Below are 17,052 nucleotides of genomic sequence, written 5' to 3'. Positions count from 1 at the left end.
GTATGGACTAGCTCTAATGGCTCTTTGGCCCTCACATCACTTTGCCTGTTTCTGCTTTGTGAAAATTTACCCTCTAGACAAATTTCACATTGATTGGGTCTGGAGGTTTTGTCTTTGATTTTCATACCATTTACAACTGTTTCAAGTTTTACAATATCATCATAGTTGCAATGACCCATTATTTCATGCCATGTTTTTAGACCCAAAGATACATTGCAGGAGTCCTCACCATTTACATTATCCTCTGTGATAACGTCTAAGTAGTACAATCTGTCTTTTACCTTCATTTTACACATTGTGCCATCAGGAAGAATCATTTTGTTGTTATTCTTCTCAAAGTTGAATCTGGCTCCTTTTGAAGTTGCTGCATCCACCGATAGGATGTTTTGTGGGTATCCTGGAATCAGGAGTGCATCCGTGAGTTTGACACTCACAACTTTCCCGTCGCAGTTGGTCAGCTTGATCTGTGCATCTCCTTTCCTCAGGACACTGCCGGTGATCCGGGTCCCATCCACCAGCTGCATGATGTGGTTCTTGGGCTGGAAAGTCTCATCAAATTTGATGAAAGCACTCTCATCAGTGATGATGTGGGCAGATGCACCACTGTCCACCAGTAGACCTTGCTGCTGTGTGTTGTGGGGTTGCCATTCACTCACCCGAAGCACAAACGTCTCTTCTTCATTTGTGGTTTTATGCTTGTCCTTGACACGAACAGTCCGTTGTCCAGTGTCTGTAACGGCGGCCACCTTGTTACTGTATTGTGCGTTGGTCCCCCTGCGCTGAGTTTTCTTCTCTTTGTTTCTGCAGTCTTTTGCTTTATGCCCCATTTTCTCACAAATAAAGCATTCTCCATTGAAATATTTCTTCTCTTTAAGCTTAGGCTTGGACGCTTTATAGTTTGCAGTCATTACTTCATCTGTTCGGGGCCTGCTACGGTAGCGCAGTGTGCATTCAAAGCTCCTCAGCCTCGCCTTGAACTCGTTGAAAGTTAGCGTTTCTTTTGTCTGGGTGACATGCACAGAAAATGGGTTGTAATCATCCGTGAGACCTTTTAACACCATCGCCGTCAGAAGTGCATCACTAAGGGTCTCTTTAGCTCTGTTTAATGCGGCCACTATCTTTTCAACACGGGCTAGATAGTCCGCTAATGCTTCCACTTCAGCCATTAGCACATTGGTGAGCTCTGTGTATAGCCCGACAATTTGCGGCTTTTCTTCTGACTCAAAATGGCGCCTCAATATTTCTAGGCTTTTCTTGCCGTCATCTGGTGCTTCATACAGGATGAGCGTTAACGTCTTATCGTCCAAACAACCACACAGTTCTGCATATGCCAGTTCATTTCTCCTACCGATCTCTGTAGCTTCTTGTGCATCGGCTCCCGCTGTTGGCTCACTTCCCAGGATAGCATCTTTGAGACCGATGGTTTTTAAGTATGCTAAAAACCTTGCTTCCCAAATGTGGTAGCGTGCTTCGTCTCCGTCAAACCGAGGCGGCAATCCCCTTCCGTGCATTGGCATACTCGGAACTTGCCTGGGCCCATAACCTGTTGGTTCTTCTGCAGCGACTCTCCTACCGTTTCCACGGGAACCTCTGGGCTCCTCTACATCATCTCCACCTTGTGACTGCATCTCTGCATAAGTGTTATCTTACTTATGAAAAAATAGGAGACAGGAAACATTGATACCAAGCTAACTGGTAGCCACACTGCCCCGCTCTCGCCAAACGCAGAGAACAAAGGAGGCTCCGCCTTTATTGCTTTCTATAAACACATACGTAACCTTCCGCTCTACAAAGTAGTGCCAAAACATATACAACAGTGGCAAGCATCATACTCAACAATCACACAGCTCTGCCCTAACAGCCACGCCTCTCTTCAAAGTGAAATAATTGAGATGCAAGCAAATGACTTTCTCCAAGCTGAACACAGAGCAGGTGTTGGTAACTTCTGGAGCTTGCTTTCTGAAGCAGACTTTGCCAACTTCAAAGCACTCGTACAGAAGCTGATGTCTTTCTTGGTGAGCACATACACATGTGAGTCAACATTTTCAACCATGAACATTATCAAGAGGAAACAGAGACACAGACTGACCAACGCTCACCTTGAATGCCTCACTATAATCACAACAACAAGCTACAAATACAACATGAAGAAGGTTAAGGACATGCATGCCAGCTTCTGCTCTTCCCTCTATTAAGGTAAATAAACACTTCAATTAAAGTGGGTTCTGTGGTAATTTGGATGGAACATGTTGGGATTCCTTTTCTATAAAATTATAATGTAAAATATATTGACTGTGCTGTTTTTTAATGTGGGGTAGCCAGTATTTAGGTCAAATGGTTTATTTATGTCAGTGACTTGGTAAATTGTGGTAACAGTGGCTCTCCTCTTGACCTTGGTCTGCCAATATGGCTCCTGTGAAAAAATGAGTGAGTATCACTGCTTTACACGGACATCAATAGATCAGCATTTTACCTTCAGGAACTTCTAAAGGTTTAGATGTTAAAAGAGGAATCCATCAATGTTGTCCTGTTTCACCTCTGATGTTTATTATGGTGATGGAGCTGTTAGCAACTTTTATAAAAATAATTCAAGTATGGAACCGTTAAATGTGATGGAAGCTCCCTGGTAATTACTCAACTAGCAGAAGACATGACCCTGTTCTTAAAAGACAAAACACAAACTTCAAGGTGCTAAAGGAGATAAAAATGTTCTAAAGCTTCTGGTCTGCATATGAATATGAAAAATGTGAAATAATGACTATTCAGGATGAGTACAATTGTTCTCAACAGTTGGCTACAGAAAGATTTATTTATTTTTGGACGTATTCTACTCATTAAAATGGAAAGTTTTATTCCGTTTCATTTACCCAGCTGTTTCATGTTCTAGATGTGATGAAATAATTTAAGTTAAATCAGGAAAACTTTAATTTCATTTGGAGAATAAGATGCCGTTACATCAGGAGGTGACATAGTTAAATCTTTAGAAGGAGGTTTAAATCTGATTTTGATCAAATCAACGGTTCTATTAAACTAAAAAATTACAGTTTTACAAAAAATCTCTGGTATAATTTTCTTCTTACTATTTTTTAAGCTTTTGGTGGGATTACATTACTGATGAGATGTGACTTTAAAATCTTTAAATTACCCATAAAACTATCAGAATTCATAAACAGGTTCTGCAATATTGGAAACTATTTTTTAAACCCAACTTTTCACCAAACTCTGTCCTGATTTGGAACAACAGATGAATCCTGATAAAACAAAAACTGCTCTTTTAAACAGATTAGATGGAGAAAGGTATTTGGTCTGTTCTACACCTTATGGAAGAAGACGGAAACCTTTTATTGTAAAAAGCTTTATCAGAAAATACACATTAACATGTACCTGGACTCAGTTTAACAGAGTTAAAGTCAATTCCTCCTGCTATGGTTCTACTAATTAAAGCCATGATATCATGTTCTGCAGTTACTTCAATAGAACCATCTTTGATTATAAATGGTTGTGACTTTATAGACAGAAAATGTAATATTCTATGTATTAATATAGTTGATCAGAAACACTCTGACTTCATCTTTCTTTCCATCATTCCTAAGAAGAAAACACTTTAAAGCTGTGATGATTTCTCATTAAAGAAAATCAGAACCAAATGTTTTTCTTTTCCACTCCCACCAAAAGTCAATTTGGTGGGAGTATGAGATCAATTTCTAAATTATGTATGTAAGAAACTTTACCCTTGTAATGGCAATGGCTTGTTTTTTCACACTATGGTGTTTGTTTTACATTTTAATAAACTCACTTTGTGTATTTTCTTATCTTGTTAATATTGCTCATTGTTCTGTTTGTGAATTGTGCCTTGATACATTGTATATGAACCCTTCAGATGGATCTGGAGAAGGGAAGCACGGTGGAGGCTGAGCAGGGCGCCATCGCAGGAGGGCTGAGGCCAAAATGCCCGGAGGCTGCCAGCTGGGACTTGAGAACCTGGAAGTCTTCTGGAAGATCTGCAGGCGGGTTCAGGCGCTGGGAAACTGATCTAGAACAGGATCAAGAGCACGCAGGCTAGAATCACTGTGAGGAAACACTCTGGTGAAGAAGTGCTGGCAGCCGGCTCCTCTTCTCCTCCTGCTGCTGTTGAGGTCTGATGGAGAACACCTGTGCCTCACCCAGCCACCATGCTCACTGGACGCCATTTAGTGGAGGAAGAAGAAGAAGAAGACTACACCCAGAGGGAAAAAGTCTCCTAGAGCCTGAGACAAATGTTGCAGCATGTCTTCAGCCAGATGCTAAATGGCTTGTATAGCCAACAGCAGCCAATGTTCTCTATTTCTCTGTGGGGCCCTGAACAGGTCCCCTGTACTCTTCATCCTTAGCCAGATCAGGAACAGCCTCCCTGATCCAAAACACAAGTTTAGTGATTAAGTTCTGAAAACTGTTCAGGGAGATATACTAACCCAACATAAGGTGGTTTTAAAATTAAAAGCAGTTATATTTCTAAACTTTAGATAAATTCATTGTTTTAATTAATGGGTGGTTTTTCTTTCCACTGTCGCTTTATGCTTGCTCAGTATGAGGGATTGCAGCAAAGCCATGGACAATGCAGACGACTCTCCCTGTGGCTCTACGCTTCTCCAGGAGTGAATGCTGCTTGTAGGGACTTTGAAGCAATCAACTGGTTCCCTTTATATAGGACATTTTTGACCAATCTGTATAATATGATTGATTTTGACTTTGTAAAGTTCCTTGGGATGACATGTTTCATGAATTGGCGCTATATAAATAAAATTGAATTGAATTGAATTATTCCTTATAAGGTGTTGTTCCTGTGGTGACCATAGACATCATATACGTAGACGCGTCGTTGGGCGGATTCTGCCTATGCTGCGATGCGTCAGAGCGTCCGCCATGTTAAATGTGGCAAATCTACAGTTACTCAGTCACTTAAACATTATCAGAGGTACTTTAATCTTTAATCTTCGCACAGCACTGCCTCCTCATTGCACATGCAAGGCAGGCGCCTAATCAACGCTGTGATATATATTTGATGTCCTGAACATGGCTAAAGTGTTCTATCAGTTTCATCCAACTTTAACAAAGTTGTCCATCTAGAACTCAGACTTTGCTTCTGCTGTATGGAACAGAAACCATCTAAATAGCCAGATGGATAAGAAGTTAAGATGCCATCATACAACCAAGGTGTAACATTTACTGTAAACCTTAGTAAAAACTTTATCACAGAGTGGTGTACACGGTTCCCTATCTTCTAAGTAAATCTTGTTTTATTTTCTTTTACTTTCTAAGCAAATTATTTTCTAAATGAAGTGAATGAAATGCACCCATGAAAACCATTTTGTATGCAAAATATTTCTATCATTATTTTTTAGTCCATGAATTTCCCTTTGCTAGTTTTGGGAACTACTTAAATTTAAAATGTCTTCTTTAGTTAAATCAGTTGCTAACTGCTTGTACGCCACATCTGCCTGAATCCTATATTATTGGCCCTGTTCTTTATCTCTAAATATGTATGAAGGAAGCAAAGTTGGGTGAACCCCAGGCATATAGACCTGGGTAAAGTGGCTTTGTGAATTTGGCGTTGTAGGTATACAGGTGAATCAGTTGGTTTGAGACAACATTGTAAAATGACAAAGAGCCACCGGACCAATCCAGATACACACCAACTCTGCTGCATCCATCAGCAGGAAGAGGTTGGCTCCATTGCTTATTATCATAGCGTGACTCAACGATATCGTGGAAAACACCAAAAGACCAGGATTCCATGTTCTTTCCAAAGGGATCCTGAGTATTCTTTTCACTCCTTGGCATGCCATAGTATGCAAGAGCTACCCCAACCGATTCAGGATGTGTAAAGCCCAACTCAACCTCAAAGTAACAGCATCCTGTCAGCCCCTGCTGGCACAGAACCTGATTACAGTCTTTAAATCTCCAGGGGTTTTCGTCATACTGCTGCTGTGAGGTTCCACAAGTTGCCTTAGTGTTTTCATCAGATAGTACAAGCCAGTTGTTGCATGTGTCTGGATCCAAGGTCAGATTGCAGTAGTCTGGTTGATAGAAAAAGAGATAATCTGTTACTCCTTTTCACATTTGTTCATGTTTAATCAGCAGAAGTACACTATTTCTTGTCTAATATGCATGTAAAACTAATTTAAACAATCTTTTTTATGAATAACCTTTTTACAGATAGCTACACTCTTGAATAGAAAATGGCCTTACACCATGCAAGATCTCTTCGGTCCAACTGAGCTGTCACATTAGGAACTTCAGGCCGTGAGAAGTCTTCAGTTTTTAGAAGCCCGTCTCTATACTGGTAGATGGTGGCTCCGTTGAATTTTGCATTCGGAAGAGCTGCTACAACGAAACAAAATCTGCTGCTGCCTTTCAGTCGTTTGGAAGCTGAACTGAACTCATTGACCTTTTTCCTCATGTTGGTTACAACTTCATCTGAGAAGAACCACTGGTCTCTAGTGGATGGAGGCACGGAGGGTTGAGGTTCTGTCTTATCTTTACTGAGATAGTTGATCATCTGGTCCAGGAAGGGGTCATCAGTTTTCACAGAGGTAAAAACAAAGCAGAAGACATCATCTACGCCTGGAGCTAGAACCTTTTTGTCCAGGTTGTTCTTATCTGAGCCAATCTGGATTCCCTCCATAATCCCCACACAAGACCTAATGACATTAATTTCTCTCTCTGCATTATCTAACCAATTATGTAAACTTTTGGGACTAAACAGAGAATTCTCTTGCTGATCAAGGAGGTTTTCCAAAGATGTTTCATCTTCTTTACCTTCACGAATGAGAGGAATCTTCTCCTGCATTGTTTGTCTGAGCATTTCTATGTTGTCTTTACACAGATCTTCAAAAATAATCAACTTTCTATGAATCTGTGGAAAAATCATTACTTCTTTCTCTTGCTGAGCCTCACTGCATCTCATTTCTATTTCTCTAAAACTTTCCAAATAAATTCTAGCCTTTCTGAGTAAACCAAAGGAAATCTGTCCTTCAGCTCAGCTGCTGTTGGCTCAAGGTCCTTCAGAGGAGTCAGCCAGACTTTAAGAGGAACTGCATGTTCTCCGTTTTTACAAAGATCTGGAAGCTTGGCGTAGGTCTTCACTGCATCTTCAAGTGTCACAGGGTTCTTGTCAAGAATAAAATCACCATAAAATTTACAGGTGAATTTACTGGATGCATCTTTTTCTTCTTCACTCAGCTGTAATTGTGCTTTGCCCTCAACATCCAATAATGGAATTTTCTTGATCACAGCATGCATGGTGCCCTCAATGGTCTGAACACTGTTTGAATCTAACTTCTCACTGTCAAACACAAAGAAAGCATTTGCCCCATAAAGGATGCCTGTGACTACATGTGTTGCACTGGTTTTTGCTGTATAATCCCTAACCCGAGAGTCCTCAACTTTTAGAGAAGACAGAGACAGCCCTTTGTATTCAGTTGTGGCTTTGTATTGAAAGATGATTCTGCTCTGGTTCTTGAATTGCTTCTTGTCATTGAGATAAGCTGCAGATCCTTCAACCTCAACCAGACCACCCAAAAAACTGGCTTTGACAGATGCATTCAGATCCAGCAGAGAAGACTTGGATTCAAAGGAGTCAGAGACACTAATTTCACAGGAACTGCTTCTCTGAGTCTGTCTGATGTTGTGCTTGTTGATAGTTTCTCTGTCCCACAGAGTGAAACCTTTAAAAAAAAAAAAAATAATATTCACTCAAAGTTACCATGAAAACATTCTAATGTATACCATTCAAGTTGGAGGCAGACACTCAATAAATGTCCATTGGACTGCACTATGTGTTACAGTGAGCAAAGACTTGACTATAATTTTCAGTTCTACTGTAACCTCTAGAGAAGCGTTGGGTATAGGGCAGGGGTCGGCAACCCGCGGCTCCGGAGCCGCATGCGGCTCTTTCGTGCATCTGATGCGGCTCAGCTGTTGAAAACAGTTATGTTGCGGAGCTGTGTACCTCATGCAGGCAGTCGTCAATGCTGGCTGACGAACACTCCTCACCAGTTGGTGGCAGTAATGCGCACTGAAAAGATGTTTGCCAACTGCCAATAAACTCAAGAAGAAGAAATAATACTTGCTGAGTGGCTGCAGAGCGAAATAAACACAGTGAGCGCAGAGAAGGCGGTATTTTCAGATGCTGTTTTTTTGTAGTAAATTCTACAAATGACAAGGGAACCACGGTGACCTAAAATAACATGGAGTCATTGATGAGGGTGAAGAGAGCTAAACAGCAGGGTAAGAGTCATTTCTATATCTGACGTTTGTTCATTTTCAAAGTGAGGAAAAGCGAACAGCGCTTGGCTCGAGGCTGTGAGCGGAGTCCTGCGGGGCTGAAGTCGAGCTTCAGGTGCCGCCTGAACGTCTGATAGCTGTTAGCTTGTTAGCTGGTTAATGACAGGAGCTCGTTTACGTGCATAACTTTCCCGGATGTGTTTAAAATGTGCTCGGATTAAAAGAAAAGTATTACGAAAGTACCGTTTATATGGGATCAAAATCAAATAATCCAACCATGACGTGCGTTTACTCGCACCAAGCTTTATTCAAAATAAAAACTCTGACATTAGCAGAGTCGATGATTTCCATAAAACAACAGTAAAAGTTTTGTACTTTGTACGAAAAAAAACAAAACAAAAAGGCAAACATGCGTTGGTTCTGCTCCGGGTCCATTCTGTCGCAAAAAAATGTGTTATATGCAGTGTGATTTAATTTAAATTTTCAAAAGGGTTTTATGGCTCCCAGTGTTTTCTTTACTGTGTGAAACGGGTCCAAATGGCTCTTTGAGTGGTAAAGGTTGCCGACCCCTGGTATAGGGTAACTAGACTGTACCAATATTGTGCAAGGCTATATTACAGGAGTTCATTTTAGAATTGTGAATAATAGGTTTCTTTAATATTGGATTTGCTTCTCTGCACCTAAAAAACTCTCCGTGCACATCTCTAAACTGCTCATTTTATTAATTTTATGTCAATTCAAATTATTCATATAGCAGCAACTCACATAATGTCATCCTAAGGCTGTCTTCCAGCAGCCTAAGCCTATAGCTGCATAACTATAGAGATAGCTCAGGGTAACATGAGCCACTCTAACTAGAAGCTTTGTCAAAAAGGAAAGTTTTAAGTCTAGTCTTAAAAGTAGACGGGGTGTCTGCCTCACGGACCAAAACTGGGAGTTGGTTCCACAGGAGAGGAGCCTGATAGCTAAAGGATCTGCCTCCCATTCTACTTTTAGAGACTCTAGGAACCACCAGCAGACCTGCAGTCTGAGAGCGAAGTGCTCTGTTAGGAACATACGGGAGTAATCAGAGCTCTGATATATGATGGAGCTTGATTATTAAGGGCTTTATGATGAAGGGAAGCTAAAATTGGAGAAATATGATCCCTCTGGTTAATTTTCATCAGAACTCTTGCTGCAGCATTTTGGATTAGCTGAAGACTTTGAAATGCATTTTGTGGACTTCCTGATAGTAAAGAATTACAATAGTCCAGCCTTGAAGTAACAAATGCATGGATTGGATTTTTGTAGCATAACTCCATCCCATTTTAACATTACCATATGAACCCCAGATAGTTGTTTAGATACACAAGGACACTTTTAAGTCATTTTCATGAACCTATTACACACACGTGCTCTACTAATGCATTTTAGCTCTTCAGGGTTTTACCCTCAAACATGACAAAAGCTGTTCCTGACTGAATTACAGAAGCTTTAGCTCTGCTCCAACAAAATGCACCTAGTGGCAGACCACTTCTAAATTTCTTTAGAAATTTTACAGTGTTCGATTTACTTTTCACTTATAGCCATCAATAAAAATGCATGTGGCCCAAACGGAAGCATGCACCCCCATAATGCATATATTAAAATGTGGGGTTCTGTGCTATTACTTCTGGTGTGACTCTGATGTACCATGGTAATGTTATACCCTAAGAACTGCAGCCAAATCTGCCATAGGAATGATTGGGGAAATAAATGCTGAGATATGTTTTGGCAACAAGAAAAATCATTTTACATCTCCAGTCTCCGTCCTTCACATATAAAATTTACATGAAAACAAAGGAAAATGTGTCCTATATCATACAGTGTTAAAACCTCTAGCGTTGTAAAACAGTTGTGTCCACATACTTCACTTTTGAACACAATCACCTGCATGTGTTTGTCCTTCAGAATCTTATGTGCCAACTTATTTTAAAGGTGTCATCATTGGCCTGATGCTTTTGTGCAACACGATCATCTGTGACATGTTTTAACCTCACAGAATGAACATTGGAACCTGCTTTAAGCAAACAGCAATATTCCATTTTCAGGATTATAGTGCAAATAGAAACAGAACGTAGTTATGTTTTTGAAGCTCTTCAAGGTCCTACTTTCAAACCAGACACATGCAGAGCCCAACTGATCCACAGAACCTTTTGGTTCTTCAGAAATGTTCTAAATTTAATTACAACTAAGTTAAATTCGTGGAGATAGGTTAATATTTGTTTCAGACACTGTAGCTATTTGTATTGATAAATATTGATTTTCATAGTTCCACCAAGGGGAATGTTCTCTCTACATTTGACCCAGCAGTTAGGGAGCAATGTGCTGCACCGGTAGCAATCCGTGCTCGAAGGTCTTTGGATCCAGACTGAAAGACTGAGTTTCAAGCCATCGACTTTTGTGGCATCTCCAAAAGTAAAACAGCCAGTTCCCTGTACACCTCATTATGTTTTAACTGAGCCTTGGATAAATTAAACTTTCCAGAATGGATACGTAGGCTCACATGTCCAAATACTTTTCTGGCTTGATCTGTTTGAAGCTGAAATGTGTCACGTTACCTGTGATCAGCTGGTCTTTGTAAGCATTATACAGCATGCCTAAAGAGAAAGGCTGACCCAAAGCAGACACCTGCACTTGATCTGAGGACATGTCTTCAACCTGGGAAAGGAGAAAGACAGTGAGTGTAAATTAATAAATGCACAAAAATAAAACTGAATAGAAAAAGCAAGCAAAAACAGAAAAAAACTAAAATCAGTACAACAGTTTTATCTCTGGACTTAAGCATAGCCCCTTAGTAGGGATTTCATTACCTGGTGAAGGTTAATTGGTCACCTAAAGACGGGCATACACTGTACGAGTTTTTCAGTCGCCGTACTTATATACATCTTAAACTGCACGACGGAACCACGGGGTTTAAAAGTTCACAGCTCACGATCTGTGTTCTCACACTGTACAGCCCGACGCTCGGATGCGACCTGAGTGCTCACACTGTACGTCTGAGCCAAAGGTAGATAGAAGAAGACTTTTTTTTTTACTTTTAACAAAAATTTATTTACAGAACATCAAAAACATAAAAAAAATTTAGTTAAAACCAAGTGTCATTTATATAAAATACTTAAATAAGGAGCTTGTTAAATTGGAGTTCTCCTTATTTAGACATGTTGCATAAAATCTTATTAAAACCCCACAACTGCATAAAATCATCCATGTTTTGTGTGGCTCTGTGGAAGTGAAAGTCCAGCCTAATCCTGGCTTTAACGTTGCACTTCCACAGAACCACAGCATCAAGATGGTGTCCCTGTGAAATCAGGGTCCAGTTGAACGTCTGGAAACGGGTCTGTCGGGTCAGGCTCACATTGTCCAGTGGAATGCAGCTGCAGCAGATGTCTTTCTTTGGCTGTAATCCTCTCCTTCACCCGATCGAGGAAGCGCCGTATCAGCCTGTCGGACTGGACCTCCAGCAGTGAATCCAATGCCTGGATGTTGCTCAAATCCGGTCCAGCTGCTTCCACCAGCCTTCTCACAGTCGCTGTGCCGGACCTGCACAACGTCTCTGACAGACCCGGCAAAGTACCGTCACATACGTCTTGTCTCGCTTCGTACACCAGAGGTTCTTCTAAAAGCCAATGCAGAGAATTGTACGTTTTGGATCTGTGTAATGTAAAAAGAGCACATGACTTGAAAACGCTCTGATAAAAAAATGCCTTTTCTTGGTCAAGTGAGACCAAGGCTGTCTGCAGACCCAGACAGCCTTGGTCTTGGTGGATGATCTGCTCCATTGCTCCTCTCATCCTGGCTGCCAGGGCCTTGGAGAGAAATTTATAATTGGTGCACAGAAGGGACACAGGGCGCCAGTTCTTCATCTCCTGCAAGTTCCCTTTTTTTGGCAGGAGAGTGATGACTGCCCTGCGGCAGGACGTCAGGAGCAAACCGGCTCTCGTTAAATATTCGCTCTTGAACAATGAAGAGTAAAACCCCACAGCCCTCTCCCTGATCTGACCCGGCTCACTCAATTGCTGCCCTGTGTCCGACAGCAGAGAATGGATCAACTTCCGCTGCCTGCACTTCTTCTCCAAGTTAAAGAAAAAGCTGGATGACGTATCCATCTCTGCGATGTTCTGCATCCGAGACCTAACCAACACGCATTGAACTCTTGTGTCCAGCAGGTCTGCTAAGACTAGCCTTTTAGATTTGAGAGCTTCAAAATGCTCCCTGTTTCCAGTGGAGTCACACAATCGCTCTAATTCCACAATGTTCATCTCCAGATCCTTTATAGATCCGATGAGGTCACGAGTAACATTAACAGTGTGCTGCTGACACAGCAATTTTATCTGAATTTTATCTTTGCCGTAGTCCCACCACTGTTGCAGATAAGTAAAATCACTCTTCTGTTGTCTAAAACCAGTCCAAAAATAACTCAGAATCTCCTTAAAACCTTGGTCATAAGTTAAATCTGAGTTAAGGTAAAATGTTTCTAATAAGGCCTGGAGCCTGGGTGCATCCTCCTCGATACGTCCACCAGGCCATGTGATGAGACCAGCTGCCGCAGGGCGTGCTGAGCTGCTACATGCGGCTCTGCATTATTAAAATGACTTCCCCCTTCCATTCCTTTTTCCATTCCGTCACATTTGAATTATCACTGTGAGCTTCCAATATATACAAAACATTTATTGTTTTTATGGTTAAGTGTCTGGTAGACCATTTGACGTTTTAAAGCCTCTCTAGCCCGATTGAGATTGAGGGATGCTATTTTAAAAGTGTCCATTGTGGGTGAAAAAAATTAAGGCAACACACTCAAAGGCTATACAATATAATAATAATAACACAATGTTAGTGCGTGCCATTAAGTTAAAGTTGCTTTCTCACTTTAACCATTATCTTTTTCAGTCTCAAAATCTCTTGATCAGTGAAGCCTGATTCCTCCTGTTTCCTGACATAATATCTGGCTGAGGCATAAAACAGTTTACCAATACCACACACCATATAACCCTCATTGGTCTTCACACAACCCTCACCTTCAGCAGTGGCAGAATCTCCTGCCACCGCAGCAGGTTCTTCTCCATCAGCGGTGGGCGCTCCCAGTTTCTGGCTGAACATCAGCAGGGCCTTGCTCCGCTGGCTGAGGCGGAGCTGGTCCAGCCTTGTTTGGGCACATTCTAATAATATGACCCTCTTGTCCACCTCCAAAACATTTTAAATTTGATGAGGTGGCAAACAAGATATATTCAAAATCATCGATTTTTACATTGAACCTTACATTAAATTCCTCATTTCTCTTGAGGATCATGTAAAGTTGTCTCCTGTGGGAGACTAACATGCTTTAACAGTGGTGACTTACATCCAGAAAGCATTTTTTCACAGGGGACACCACCTTCCCATGTCTGGACAACTCCCTAACCAAAAACTCATCCGTGATAAAAGGTGGCATGTTGGACAGCATGATTTTGGTTGCTTGCAACATGAGTGGTGACACCTGTAAAAATAACCCACCAACAGAAATCCTGGCCTCGACCAACTGTTGAGCGTTCTCCACTTTTCCACAAACAATGCCACAGCCCCATTCATGCGGGCTGCAGACTTGATGGACCTATGTCCAATAGACCAGTTCATTGTTATTGTTTTGATGCGGGTTTTTTGCGCATGCGCGCCGGACTGGTAGGCAAAAGGCGAACACAATGGCGGACGCAAACAGAGAAACTGACGAGTTCTCCACGTATTTTTCTTCTTTAGATAACGTATCACAAGATCGTTTCAAGAGTAAGTTGATGGTTGATGGTATCAGATTGCCAGATCCACACAGCAAAAGCCTGAAGGGACGGAGCGAGTCTGTGAAATGCTGGCCAAGGGATCCGTACCGCAACATACAGCTGAATTATAAACACGCAGGCCAGTACAAGACGAGAGATGCATGGAAAGCCCCTGAAACCACTGGACGGCTGCAATTATTTTATATCAGGAAGAAGGCTCCAGCAAACGCCCGCGACGCCATGAGGGATTAAGCGGGTCAGAAAATGGATGGATGGATGTTCAGACATGTTTGTTTAACAGCAGAAAACAGCGTCGGACACAGACCGCGCCTCAGCAGAGAGGAAGACACGCCCGGTAGGTTAAAAAAAACATTGTTCACTACGGATTATTTTGGTGTTTTTGTCTAATTAAAATGGGTAGGGGGTGTCACGCGACATTGCAGCGTAAACACAGACGTAGTAGCGCGCGTAAACAGGGGCGTAATGCAGCCGCTGTCGAGTGAACATTATTGCACACTGATTGCACCAAGAAAACTAAAATGATGCGGCGTGCTGCTGCTGCTGCGGCCCCGTCTAGCGATCGCCACCTCCCCTCCGCCGCTATTTAAGTAGTAGAACAATGACCAGTGCAAAATTAGGTTGTATTTACTGGAGATGAAGTGTAGACTGCAAATTCTGCCGTGGTATGATGGCTCCCCCAGTCCATTGGGAGTGTCTGCCTGTGCTCTTTTCATTGAACATATCCATTTCTTTCTTCTTTTTTCGGTAAACGACAGAAACGTACATCGGACGATTTGGAATGCCTCTGTGTGCAACCGGGAGCACAACAAGTCATAGGCATGGTTTAGATTCCAAAAATAAACTAACTAAAAGTACGCTCTAATTCACCCGTTTTGTCATGTAGTAGATGTAGTGAACAGTCCTGCTTTTTGCCTACCCGCGGGACCCGGATGTAGTGCTGACGTCACGCATGAACTGGTCTATTACCTCCCCTACTGCCAAACAAACTTCCTCCACACTGCACGGAGAGCCAGCACCCACCTTGATGCCATTTCTCCGTGTCAGCGTGGAGAAACCTCCCACACCCACCACCATGGTGCTAGCAGCTGCTAGCCACCTAGGTAGGCCTGACGGCCACGCCCCAAACCAAACCTGTGAACACTCAAACCAAGTAATTCCAAAAAACAAATAAACCAATAATATAAAAAGCACACCCTGTGAAACACTGAAGAAAGCCAAAATCTATGAAAAAAAGGTACTTTCACTCTCACGCGCTCTCCTCTCTCGTTCATTCACATTCCTCTCACACGAAGACGACGAAAACGACGGAATTGTCGATGGCAATTTTGTGTGCTGAAAGCCCTAAAAAGAAAAGGCGACGACGTATTTGGACAAAGACATGGCTGAGCAAACGTGGCTACTACTTTAATCTTTAATCTCCGCCTCTCTGCCTGTTTGGACGCTTTTTTCTCTGCTCCCTGCTTGCTTGCATTTTCCTGCCTTTTACTTTTTATCTCCTTTTTATCTCTTAACCTAAACCACAGAAAGTTGGATTTAGTTATTTTATTTTACTTATTTTTTGATTTTGATTTTGAAAAGATGCCTTCCTTCACCACAATGGACTTTGACAAGCTTTTAAAGAAGATAGTTGTTATGGAACTGAAAATCTGTCGACTTGAAGTGAATTATGATGTAAACGCCGCGCATGGAAATGAAACAACCCTGCCTGTGATTCCGAACGGTGACCACCAGCCCAGCGACTCAGCGAACAAACAGTTCCCTGAGGAAAATGAGAATCCCTGGACCACTCTGGGTGCAAGACCAAAGAATCAACGAACCCCACACCTAGACAAAGAAAACTGGCAGAGACTACAGAGAGATGTCCCAAGACAAGGGAAACAACAGCGGGCTGTTCTCAAAACTAATGATAAGAGTAAACCTGCTGGAAATGCTGGAACTCCTGTTACTAAACAGATTCGCTCCGCTCCAAAATGTGACCCAGGAGGACAAAAATCAGAGGTATGTCAACGATTTTCGTTCTAAGACATCAGAGAAAAGACATGCCACGGGGCCAAGGACCCTGATATTATGCAATGGTTCTGTAAGGGGGATTAAACACTTTCTGTAACAAGAAAAACACAGAGGTGTTTATCTTGTTACAGAAATGCTGTGTGTTTAAACCAGGATTCTCCAAAGGCCTCAGAGCCTCAGATCCTCCTCCACGTATCACAGAACACTCTGGTACTGAGGAACTCCAAATTACTTCGCTGTGATACAGATTGGGCCCTGGCCGCACGTTATCAGACATGACAGTTCCCAGCATCAGCCTGGCCTATTGCCCGAGATTATGGAATATCTGTGATAATACGTGGCAGAAGTACTAAAACAAAAAGGATAAACAGGAACAAATACTTAAAGGTCATAAACTGTCAGATGCAACCCTGTCACAGAGACATCATCTACCACTAAGTCATATAAACTGGGTTTATTAAAAATTAGATCTCTGTCAGGAAAATCCCTTTTAATTAATGACTTCATTATTGGACAATAATCTTGATGTAATGTTTTTAACAGAAACATGGCTGCATGAATTTAGTGAAGCAGCTATACTGATGGAGTCGACACCTCCAAACTACAATTTTCTTTGTGAGAGCAGACAGCAAAGGAAAGGTGGAGGAGTAGCAACATTGTTTAATGACTCACTAAAGTGTAAAAAGGTGTTTTTGGGAAAATTCGACTCTTTTGAACATTTGGCTCTCCAGGTAAAGAGCCCGGTACGAACTATGTTTCTGAATGTGTACAGGCCCCTAAGTCCACATCAAACTTTTTTTAAGGATTTTAGTGACCTCCTGTCTGTTTAAACCACTTTCTTTATTTTGACAGGTGGTACCTTCAAGTCATTAGGTTTTCAACACAGGATTGGAAGCACAACCATGAGTAGAATAGTGATGGAAACCTGCACAGCCCTCACTGCAGTGTTGCGTGATGTTACTTGAAGGTAAATTTCTGTTACAGCTAT

General features: G+C 41.8%; 1 protein-coding gene, 1 long non-coding RNA gene and 1 pseudogene across 2 annotated transcripts in view; 2 read left to right on the top strand and 1 right to left on the bottom strand.

Annotated features, from left to right (window-relative positions):
• Nucleotides 1-17,052, top strand: part of LOC118561876 (kinesin-like protein KIF20B) — a 366,850-nt gene that overhangs the window by 172,274 nt on the left and 177,524 nt on the right. The gene's annotated exons all lie outside the window — the stretch shown is intronic.
• LOC118561891 overlaps nt 1-17,052 on the top strand; it is a 53,505-nt gene that overhangs the window by 14,328 nt on the left and 22,125 nt on the right. The window lies entirely within an intron of this gene.
• The window catches only part of LOC118561874, a 951,216-nt pseudogene continuing 939,218 nt past the window's right edge, over nt 5,055-17,052 (bottom strand).

Source organism: Fundulus heteroclitus, unplaced genomic scaffold, assembly GCF_011125445.2.
Source record: "Fundulus heteroclitus isolate FHET01 unplaced genomic scaffold, MU-UCD_Fhet_4.1 scaffold_75, whole genome shotgun sequence".
Lineage (NCBI taxonomy): Eukaryota > Metazoa > Chordata > Actinopteri > Cyprinodontiformes > Fundulidae > Fundulus > Fundulus heteroclitus.
Note: the sequence above shows the minus strand (reverse complement) of the source record. Positions and strands in the feature narration are given on the sequence as shown.